Genomic DNA, 12,574 nt, shown 5'->3' on the forward strand with positions numbered 1-12,574 from the left:
ACGTAACTATTACTCCCCCCCATTTTACAGGTCTGTAAACTGAGGCATAAAGAGATTTAGAGATCCACTTTTCAAACTTGAGTACCTAAAGATAGATACTAAAATCTTGGGGATGCCTCTGGGTTTGGGAGGGATGGGATAGGCAATGAATAAACATGCAATAATAATAATAATCAATCATTATCATACTTTTAAATCAGCTTTAGATGCCCAAAATTAAGCACCTGTGTCTAAAAAATGGGTTCTAAATAACTTGATCAAAGTCAGGCAGCAAAACAATAGTGGAGCCAGGAATAGAACCGCGCAGTTCTGATGCCCTCCTTAAGTGAACAATCTTTTTTCACTGCGTTGTTGCAAGGTTTGGCAGGACTTACACATTGCCACCAGCTTCCATAACCTTCTCCAACTCTCAGACATCTAGGACTTCATTTGCTGTGCAAACTCCAAACCAGTGGCTCTCAACCTTTCCAGACTACTGTACCCCTTTCAGGAGTCTGATTTGTCTTGTGTTCCCCCCAAGTTTTATCACTTAAAAACTACTTGTTTACAAAATCAGACATATAAATACAAGAGTGTCACAGCAAGCTATTACTGAAAATGGCTTCCTTTCTCATTTTCCCCATATAATTATAAAATTAATCAATTTGGATATAAATATTGTACTTACATGTATAGTATACAGAGCAGTACAAACAAGTCATTGTCTGTATGAAATTTTAGTTTGTACTGACTTCATTAGTACGTTTTATGTAGCCTGTTAAACTAGGCAAATATCTAGATGAGTTGATGTATGCCCTGGAAGACATCTATGTACACAGGGGTACATGTACCCCTGGTTGAGAACCACAGCTCCAAGCCATCTGCTTTGGAGCCAAATGATCTTCTTGTCTCCAGAGCAGGGTTGTATATTGCCCTTGGACTGTTCATGCACTTCCTTAACAACAGCACTTTTCAGCATGGTTTAAAGACAGTATATGGCCATTACAATGTGCATACTTTTTATAGGAACTTACAGAAGGCTCCATGTCAAATACTTGATCCAACTGTAGTCTGTTCTCCTGCATACAGAGCCGCATTCTCAGTCCAGCTCTTTTAGCTAGGATAGGCACTGCAGAGATACAGTCTTCCCCCCACCCTCCAGGCTCAGAGCAACTGCAGAACCACTCTACAAAGATTACTTTAGCCCACTGTATGACATAGTTGGAGCACCTGCATTTGAGGCAGAGTCAGAGGCCTGCCCCCATTTCTAGAGGCCTGCTCCCACCCTGTAATCACGGCTTCTGGGCGCTGCCTTACAGGGCCCTAGCACCCAGCACAGAGGGACCTCTGTCAGTGTGACTTCTCCAGCTGTGGCTATGGGGCTGGATTTGACCCAAAGCAACAGCTGATCTCAAAACGGCAGTTGGTTTGGCCAAAATGCTTATTCCTATTCAGAGCCGGAGAAACCCTGCAAACAATTCTGTGTGATGATTCATTAGAATTTGTAAGTGCATTTTCCTTTGTCTGTAGCCACACCCCTTTGTGGTTCCTTACAGGGCATAGTCTAGTGAACCAATTTAATGGCAAAAGTGTCCACAGAACAGCAACCACTTAAACCAGTATGTCAGCATAGCCACTGAACACAAATTTAGAATTCAGAGTCTTGGGTATTCACACCAGAAAACTGATGCAAAAAATAATGCTTATCCAATTAGGGAACAGAAACATACCATTGATTATTAATAATTGTTAATTATTAATTATCATTACAGTACTGCTTAGGGGCCCTAGTGATGGCCCAGGACCCAGTTGTGCTAGGCACTGTACCAACACAGAACAAAAAGTGGGTTCTAAATGACTTGATCAAAGTCAGGCAGCAAAACAATAGTGGAGCCAGGAATAGAACCAACACAGAACAAAAGTGTGCCAAAGAGCTTATAATGTAAGTATGAAACGAGAGACAACAATAGACAGATGGGGGAGTATTAGGAAATGATAAGACTATATTGCTCAGATGATAGGCTGTGGCTTCTGCACACCAGTGTCCTAACCACAGCCAAGTCTTTTTGTAGGCATCCCAGCAAAGGATTGTTTTGAAGAGATTTATGAAGGAGAATAATGTGTCAGTTTTGCCAAATTTTACAGGGAGTTCCTCCGAAGTGTCCTGCGTAGCATGGGAGAAAGCACAAAGACGTGCGTTTGGAAATAGCAAATGGGCAATGGAGGCACAAAAGTAACAGGGGTGCAGAGTGGCTTAGTGGATTGGGACCTGGCCTGGCCTGTGAGTCAGGTGACTGGGGTTCTATTGGTGTCTCTGCTACTGGCCCACCGGTGACTTTGGGCAAATACAGTAGAACCTCAGGGTTACTGACTGGTCACCCATTCTGAACTGGATGTACACAGACAGGCAGCAGAAATTAAAAAAGGAAATACAATACTGTGCTAAATGTAACCTACTAAAGAAATAAATAAAGGAGGCTTTTACATTTTTTTTGACAAGGTAAGGAAACTGTTCCTGCACTTGTTTCATTTAAATTAAGATGGTTAAAAGCAGCATTTTTTCTTCTGCGTAGTAAAGTTTGAAAGCTGTGTTAAATCAATGTTCACTTGTAAACTTTTGAAAGAACAACCATAACATTTTGTTCAGAGTTATGAACAACCTCCATTCCTGAGGTGTTTGTAACTCTGAGTTTCTACTGTACCATTATATTCCTTCACCTCAGTTTCCCCCCTCTGTAAAATGGGAACCATGCTATTGATGTCCTTTGTAAAGCACTTTGAGAAGAAAAGTGCATTATAAAGAGCTAGCTATTATTATTACCATGGGCCCATTGGAGGCAGGAGTTGACATCTATGCATCTAGTTAAAACAGCTTGAATTTTGAACAGTGAAGATCAACCACCCTCAACAATGCTCACAATAAAAAGTTGGCAAGCAATTTCCAGGCTAGAATGTGGTTGTCCAAAATACTGATTAAATCATTTCAAACAAAGAGCAAATCTAAATCGCAGTTTGCTTACAGGAAACTTGTTGACAGAAAAAGGGATTGAATTCTGCCAGAGCTACAAATAATGGGTCCTTTAGAACAGCACGTGGATTTGTGGCATTCCTTTCATGGCCTTTGTGTTTGGGTTTCAGTTACTCAAATGGCCTCCATCCATATTGCCTCAAGAAGAGATTGCATCAGATCTCGGGGTAAGCATCATCAGGCCAGCACCATACTTAGATGCCAGACCTTCAAGGAAAGCTCAACATGTTGCACTAAGCTGTGAGGGAGCCAGATTCTGTCACCCTCACTCACCTTACTCTGTGTGGAATCCTATTGACTTAAGTGGGATTCCTCATGGAGTAAGGGAATATGCAACATGAGTAAGGGTGTCAGAATCAGGCCCTGATACTTTATCTTGGGGTGGGGAGGATGTGAAGGTTCTTCTATTTTTCAATCAAGTTAGCTCAGTGGTATTAGCTTAGAACAATTGGAACATTCCCTTAACGCCCAACTAGGCTACATCTTCTCTGCAAAAAGAGGTGGGCTTTCACATCAAAATAGCAAACTCAAGATAGCTAACTCAATGTAAAATCCTAGCGCTGACAAGACACAGGTAGTTTTGACTTGGATGTAACTTCTTTTCATATGTAGACATCAGAGTTTGACGTCCAGGTTCCATAACCAGAAGATGGCCTCTGTATCAAAGGAGGCTAAGTGTTGTAGATCACCCTCCATATGTCAGGTTGGGTGCTCTTCTATCACATGAGTTATTGTCCGCAATGCTGCCCCACAATCACAGTGTGGTGAGGAAACCAGGCCCATCCCGTGCATAGTTGCAATAACTCTTTGAGTCTGGTCCAGGATTTACCATCAAGTGAACAAGGAGGCAGTGCAGTGATGGCCTCCTGAATGTATTTAGTGTTTCCCATCGATACTTCCACTCTATAAGAACATAGCTTTTACCTTCCTCGCAGTGCTAATCATCTGTGCATGGTAAAGGGCCAGTAGAGCTCTTGTCCAGGAGTGCAGGAGCTACGGTAGCAAAAGTGGTGTTGAGGGATCAGCTGTCCACAGGAGTGAGAGTCCTCCCCTGAATATCAAGTTGGTGCAGCATACCGTTCTGTGTCTGAGAATGGGGCAGCAGCTATCCAGAGATGTAAGAGGTTAGTTTCATCTGTCACTGGCAGACTTAACAGCAATGGTATCTTGTCGAAGGTCTGGCAGAGCTATGTGCACTAGCACATGCAGAGTGGAGGTTGGTGTATACTTGAAGCAGTCCCTAATAATACGCATGGCCAAATTCAGCTCCATGTTGACAAGCTGAGTGTGGTGGCTGCTCCCCAGACCTCAGAGAGGTAGTCAGCGGGAGCAAACACCAGGGCCAATACAGATGTACAAAGCATGGAAGAGTCTGCTTCCCAGGAAGTTCCCAATAGTTTTCGTGTCAAGGACATATAGAAAGAAATCTTAGTTTTCAGGTGCTCCAGACAAGGCTGGTATATCAGGCTAAGGTTCAGTTTTAATATGTGACAGCTGGATGGAATGGCAGTACCAGTCCTTGGACACTGGCAAAATGATTGTGTAGATGGAAAATAGTTGCCTCTATCTCGGTTTCATTGAGAATTAACCTCCACTGTTAGAAATAAGTGGTCAAAGCATCCATGTCTTGGCTGAGATTCTCTTCAATCCTATGGAAATAGTTTCATGAGTCAGCAGCACAGATGTCAACAGTGTACACATACTTCTCAGCCTGCATTTCAGGAAGGTCATATGTGTATATAAAGAACAAAAAGGAAGCCAAAACTGACCCTTGTGGAAGGCCATTATGAAGACATTGAAGATTTTTCTCTCTGACTTACAGGATGAAGCTTTGGTTACTAATCATTTCTCGGATGCATTTCACCATAAGCCTACAAGAAGTAGCAGCTTGGAAGGCATTCTGGCTTGCCACACAGAATGGTAGGCTGCCACCAGGTGAATAGGGACTGCACCAACTTTATCCCCTGACTCAAATGTGTTTTCTATGTCTTGAGTCAGACAACTTGGGGAGTTGGGGAACAAGTCTACTACCATCACGTGGTGCCTCCACCCATAGCAAAAGTGAAGATAGAGTAAATTAAATGCAGAATCAGAGCTTGAAGTAGGTGGTTGAGGTAATCCCACACCCCACATTGGGCACCAACTAGCTACACTGAGGTAAAAAAACCCCACATGTGCCTGGTCTCCACTAGGACAGCACTTCTCAAACTAGGGTCCGCAGACCCCTGGGGATCCACAAGAGTACTCCAGGGGGTCCATGGGCCCCACTGATCAACTCCTCCCCCTCCCTCAATACCTTCCCCTCCCTCCCAGCATCAGCAAGCCGGGGAACAGCTGTTCAGCGACATGCAGGAGGCGCTGGGAGGGAGAGGGAGGAGCGGGGACGGGGTATGCTTGGGGGAGGGAGGTGGAAAGAGGTGGGGAAGAGCAGGGGCAAGGGTCGAGTGAGGGCAGAAAGAGGAGGGGCAGGCATGGAGCAGGGAAAGGGGTGGAGTGGGGGCAGGGCCTGGGGCTGAGCAAGGGGCTTGGGGGTCCGTGAAAAATTTTAAATAAAAAATGGGGGTCCTCGGGTTGCTAAAGTTTGAGAACCACTGCTCTAGGATATTACATCCCAATATCTACCTCAAAATGTAAAAACCTTTTCTGAAGTGAAGATAAACACCTTTTCAGTTAGCTGCTCATGTTATAGCAGTTGTAGCCTCTCCCAAGCTGCATCACGAACAGTTGACCCAGCTGAAAAGATGTGAAATGCTCTCTGCATGGGCGTTAAGGGGGATTTCTGCTCATGTTAAGCTAATTCAATGAAATGAATGTGAATGAAAAAGCACCTCTTCCCCCCCATGGCCTTAGGCCATGTCTACACTAGAAAAAAAGGCGAAGTTCTTATCGTGTTAGTTAACACATGTTAACCAACATGTTAAAATCCTAGTGAAGACATGATAGTTAAACCTATAAAACCCAGGGTTTCTCTTGACCATGTACCATGTTAAAACTACAAATACCTTGACTTCGTTAGGATTTTGCTAGTTAATATGTGTTAGTGAACATGTTAAAATTCACCTTTTTTCTTGGGATAGAAAAGGCGTTAGTGTTTAGGTGGCTGCCATTCTTCTTACCTGTTGAGTGTGCACTGACTTGGAAGGAGCTCATGGAATTTTTTTCAATAGTTGATGAAAATGGGGGGGAAATATCAACACAAAATTCACACATACACTCAGACACGGACGTGCACACACAATAACCCCATTTTCCAACCTGCTCAGTTCGTGGATAATATGGATGAAGGTGCTTTTTTTTTTTTTTTTTTTTTTTTTCAGACGAGTCATTAACCAAAATCTTGCCATTTGTGGCCATTAAAGATCCCTTGGTGCTGTTGCAAGGGTAGAGACGATTACCCCAGTATTCTGGACAAATTCCAGGGCTGGTAATTATATTCAACTTGCCTAAATTCCTACCGTAATTGCACTTTTGGCAGTGTGGTCCTAAATTGTTGTAGAGTGTTGCATTCATGTTCTACCCCAGAAAAGGCCGCATTTCAGTACGAATGAAGCGTTTCCTGTTCCGGGGTTTGCAAAGTGTGTAAACACTTTGATATGCTTCAGAATGAAAGGTGTTATGTTAGATAGCGTATGCTGATAATCAGATAGAGGTCTCTGATCCAGGGCAGCTGCACTCAGCATAGCTGGGGGTGGGCACGTGAATGGAATTAGGTCAGTTTTATGAATCCCTTCTTTCCTAGTCTTGGGATTGGGGACTGGGGTGGTCTCTGGTGTAAGTTTAAGCCACTACAGGGCAGCTCACACTTACATTTAGCTGCATATGGCCCAAAGGACTGTTGTGACAGCCAGTGGTTAATGGGGAAGAGAGGTTCCCTGGCCATACCTTCTTTCCTACAGCTACAGCCCGTACGCCAGGGGTTGATAGCAATAATGGAGTAAGGATGACAACCCTATGCCATCCCCAGATTCCCCCATCCTCCTCCTGCCAGTAAACCTGGTTTCAAGGCTGCTTTGCACTGCTGGAGTGGCTCTAAGCAGCCATGAGCAGCCCATAGAGCCAGTCATAAGACACCATGGACAAGCAAATGCATCCTGCTTTTACAACATGAGAGAGGTCTGGAGAATTTCATAGTGTTTGCATGCTGCTCAGGGATGCTAAAGGCTCTTTTGGTGTGCTCTTGTTTGTGAAATGTCTCTTTTGGAGTGTGCTGTGATGTTACTTTAAAGAGTTTACTAAACAATTTGTATCACTTACAAATAAGTAAAAGGCTTCCCTTCCCCTGGTTGATTTTAATGCATGCTGCGCTATAGAGCACTTCCATAATGATTTTTGGAAGACATTTGCATCAGTCTCCACTGTTTCTAATACTTTCTTGATGCTTCTGAAATAAAGCAAGCATCTTCCTATTAAAGCAGGGAGTTCCAGACTTGGTACTGTCCTATGTACACCTTCCCTCGCCCCATTGGAAATTAAATTCCAGGTCAAATAGATTTCTCAATCATTTTCAAGTCCTGAACTCCTCACCTTTGGAAGACATCTTCACGTGTGTGCACTACAAAGTAATGCTAGTGTCAAGCTATCTGGAGTGACTCAGTGGCATGAGTACCAACCTCAGGGCAGACTGCGAAGAAGCAGGGCACCAACCCCAAACTGGTTGTGAGTTCGATATAGAGATTTCACCAACCAAGTGTCAAGTGTGAATTCCTCAGGCACTGTAACAGCCTAACCATGGAATCACAGCCAGACTCTGATCTATCTTACCACCCAGGCAAACTTTTCTTTGTGATAGATGGTCCCTTACACCAAGTATCACAACAATATTCAGGTTACTCCCAGTCCCAAAGGACCTGTCACTTACCCCAGGTCAATTACACTTTAGATCTCACACCAAAGACAATACTTGAGGCCAATCATATAACAAATGAACTAAAGATTTATGAACTAAGGAAAAGCAATAAGAGAGTTATTTACAAGGTTAAAGCAGGTGACCATACACACAAATGAGTTACAGTCTGAGGGCAAGTCTACACTTTTAACCTGCATGAGTGCAGCTGCACCAATGCAACTGTGCCACTATAGCACTTTAATGAAGATGCTCTAAGCCTATGGGAGACAGCTCTCCTGTCCCTTAGTTAATCCACCTCCCCAAGGGGCAGTAGCTATGTCGAGAGAAGCTCTCCCATCAACATTTCACTGTCTACATGGTGGGTTAGGTTGGTATAACTGCATCTCTCAGGATTTTTCAAACCCTTGAGTGACATAGTTATACTGATATAGGTCTGTAGTGAAGACTAGACCTTAGGTTCCGAAAGGTAATGGAGGCTGCTGTAATATGCAAGTGGTATATGTCCTCTAGAGCTAACCCAGGCTAACCAGCCAGGGATCCCTTGTTTATGCTTAGAAATCTTGCCCTCTCAAAGTCCAAGCAGCGTAGCGATACAGTTTCTTCCTATCAGGGATCTTTATTCCCTTCCCCCAGAGTTCAAGCTGATGGGACAAGTCACCAGGCATGTCTTCTTTCCAAGAGTGTGAAGGGGAGAAATCAACAAAGTCTTTTGTCCTCTGATGTTCCACAATGGTTTGTCTGGTGTCTATGGGCCGTCTTTTGTTGGGCAGGAGATAACACCTCCTGTTGGCAAACTAGTGTTTCACACTTGGCAATGCTTCTCTCCTGACTGGTGGGTTTACAGTTTCAGAGCAAGCACTTAACTATTCCCTTATGTAGCGGGGTGGTCACCTGCTCCTGCCCTGAGGGGTATAAAAACAGCCCTGGGAGAGGGCTGTTACAGGGGAAACCAGCTACTAGACTGATTGGGGAAGCAGCCACAGCTGGGCCATGCCCCAATCAGACCTCAGCTGGCCCTATATAAGAGGCTGGGAGCCAGGAGCTCATCAGTCTCTCTCTAGCTGTACAGAGAGATGGACCAGGCTGCAGGGACCTGAGCAGAGTACCTGAGTGGAGCAGGGCTGGGGAAAGGGAGAGGAGCTGGGGAGCTCCAGCCTGGAAAGCCCCAGGCTGCGGCCTAGCAGAAGGCCAATGGGTACTGGGAGTTGCAGAGGGCAGCACGGGGTAGGCAAAGGCAGCAGGTCCAAACCCAACCTTGCCGGTGATGAGTAGGCTGATACTGCAGTCTGCCCCAGGACATACACATTTTAATTTCTTTGGACCCAATGTTTTAGCCATAGATTGTTTCTTCCTGTTATAATGGTGACCATAATAGCTATGCTGGGTCTATGTTAAGCCTGTTAAATAAATGATGAGGAAGACATTTCAGATTTGGACTGCAGATATAGAAATCCCACCCATTGGAGGGTCTGCAAATACAGACTACCAAGACAAAGAGTGGAATTGGTTATAAATTCCTATGTCCTCTTACTGTTCAGAGATCTGCTGAAACTTGGCATTTGGCACATGGATCTACAAAAGAGGAGAATTCCCTATGTTTGACATGGCAAAACAACCTTGTAAAGCCCCACAGGCTAGGCCTGTCCTATTCTGGTGCATGTGCAGTCTCCGATTGCAAGGCGCAGCCATCTGGCAGATTTGGGGGCCAGATTTTTATCGATATTTAGGTGTTGCTGTGCTCACTTAGGAACCTAAATGCCATCAACTGTCTGTGGAATTTGGGCTCCTATGTGCCTAAATCACATTTAAAATGAGATTTAGTCTCTCAAATCAGTTAGGCATTGCAATGCTGAGCACAGCAACACCTAAATATCGATCAAAATCTGGGCCCTGGGTACTATTGGTAATAATAATTCATAGAAGAGAGCTGTGCTGTCAAGCTGTCAATCATTTCTACAAGAGATTGTGCAGGGGGAATATAGGGATGAGCGCACCAGGTTCAGGATGGCAGGAGTTGGTGAGCTATGTATAGATTGAAAAATACACGTCAATATCTAGCCAGTACTATACAATAAAACTCATTAAAGATAGAATTTTTTTTTTAAAGACACTGCCTATAAACAATTACCAGCTGGGGTGAATGCTTCAAATCAGCAAAATGACTGTTTATATATGGGAAAATGTATAGTTTACACTATAAATGAAATGATTACAACTGTACTTGAAAACAAATCATTAATACAAGTAATACAAACAGTTGCTGGCTATCAAGCTGAAGGCCTGATTCTCCAAACCCTGGCTCACACAAATAGATATTTCTCACAGGAGTAGTCCCATTGCCTTCAATGGGACAGTTCCCATGAGAAAGGATTACTCAGATAAGGAAAGATTTGCAGGATCAGGTCCTCCCAGGTTTGCCTAAGAATGGAGAGTTCACTTTGCTCCAGGAAGGAACCGTCTTTGCAAGCAATGAAAAACTTTAATTGCTTATAATATAGTTAATTCATTTCAAATGTGAAATCAAAATAATGTTGACAGTTTATAACTGATTACTGAATTTCATGTCTATTTTCATGTCACTATACATCATCATCTAATGTATTGTTGCATAGTATTCAATTGTTTCATTTTATATGGCTGTCCAATGCATTAGCCCAGTTTGTTTTATATGTTTGGCTCTCCAGAGGATAGATGTGGAAATGAGTCTTGGATCCTACTGGACTACTGAGTTGCTCATTGAAACTTAAAAATCCAGATGAAAATGGATTGAAAATGGATGAAGCCGATCTGGCTAGAGTTACCATGACAATCAACTTGTTTACTGCTTCAAGGTACTGTGTAAACACTGTTGGCATGCTCATTTGCATAGCAATATCCAGAATGTGTTTTCAAGTCTACTGTATTTGAATTCTGCAAACAAAACAAAAGGTTTTGTTACACATATGGTAGCAAAAAAAGCTTTATTTTGTGTAGCCTGGGTCACACTAATTGTAACCCAAAATGTTTTACAGAATAATAAAAAAAAAAAAGCTCTAGGGGGTGGTTAATACAATATATGTTTTGGGTGGGGAGAAGAGCATAAAGACGTTGCATGGTGAAAAATCGAAAGAAGCCTTAAGCTCCATTCTGGCAAAGCACTTAAGCATGTGCTTAACTTTAAGCACATGAATAATCCCATTGAAATACAGCCTTAGTCATACAAATCATTTAAAAAGGCAGAGGGAAATTAAGAGACATAGGCAAGAGAGAAAATATATTCTTTCAAATGAGATATGAAAAGAGATGGTGAGTCAATAAGGCATCAGAAGTCTGCTTTAGATGGCAGGAGCCACAGAGGAAAAGGGTGTCACATCCACAGGGTGAGACTGTAGACAGAAGGCACCTACTGGGTAAGAAGAACAAGTGAGGACTGAGATGGGGCGGGGATGTGGGATCATCCATAGAGGGCTTTATAAACAAGCAGCCCAATTACACTGTCAATTGTCAGTACACAATTGTGTACACTGAAGTGAGTGTAGCTCTGCTGTACTCCGGGCAGCTCTGCTGATTTAAACAAGCCGATGACTTGACCCATTGATTTCACTAGGAGCTGAGCATTCATGGCCCAAGAAGGTCCATTTAGAAATGGATCTGGAAATTAATTGGATGACGGGGAAAAATTTGAGGGGGGGACCCCACGGGTTCCTTGTGTGAGAAAGTGGCCAACAATATGTTGGAGACTGGAGAGCTAGGATTTGAGGAAGTAATTGAGGAGAATATTTCACTAATCAGGGCAAGAGGAGTAGATGACATGGATGAAGAGCTCAGCAGAGGCAAAAGCAAAGCAGTGGTGTATATGGGCAGTGTTCGGGAGAAGCACTAAGCATATTTAGAGTTATACAAGACGTAATAGGAGAAGAAAGATAGTTCAGATTCAAGCATGATTCCAAAGTTATAAACAGTTGGATGGTTGGAATCAGAGGCAGAAGAGATTAAATAGGGTACTTGGAATCTACTTATGCCCAAGAGAAACATTTTGGTCTCTGAGAAACTTAGTTGGAAGACAGCTCTCCCAACTGTTACCATATTACCTAACAACCCACCTTACATTCCTCAGAGACTAACTGTAAGGATCTCTGGAGACCAGAAGCTGGGTCTATAGAGCCTGGGGTGGCTGATAGTCCCTCAGTAGCACAGCCAGGGACTAAAGTGGAGTGTAGGTGCTACAGGAAGTACCGTCCACAAGACCCAAAATGACAGGACCCTGCGGCCCTCTGATTGGCCAAGTGCTCCTACTTAACCCCAGGGGTTGCCCCAGGAAGTTGTCTGGGCAACCACACTGACCTTGGCCTGCTACAATGCCAGACTTTGCCTTGTCTCCTGATCTCTGGTCTCTAACTTCAGCCTAACTTTGACCCTGATTCCTGCCTCTTGATTTTAACCTGTTCCTGCCTCTGATCGCCGATCCCAACCTGACTCTGACCCCAATGTTTGTTTACAGAACCTGACCTTGTGATTCCTTTCATTCTGGCCTGGTTACTCCCATCCCTTGCGGGCAGACCTCAGTCCAGCCGTGACCGCTAGGCAAGACCACCTATGCCCCAGTTCCTTATACTAACTCAGATTCCCCTTTGCTTGGGCACATGGACAAATCACTCTTTCTGGTTAGAGCACTGAAATAAATAGCCTCTATAGATTCCAAACATTCAAATGCAGATTCTATCTAATGTAAGGATCGAATC

Source organism: Trachemys scripta, chromosome 1 (genome assembly GCF_013100865.1).
Source record: "Trachemys scripta elegans isolate TJP31775 chromosome 1, CAS_Tse_1.0, whole genome shotgun sequence".
Lineage (NCBI taxonomy): Eukaryota > Metazoa > Chordata > Testudines > Emydidae > Trachemys > Trachemys scripta.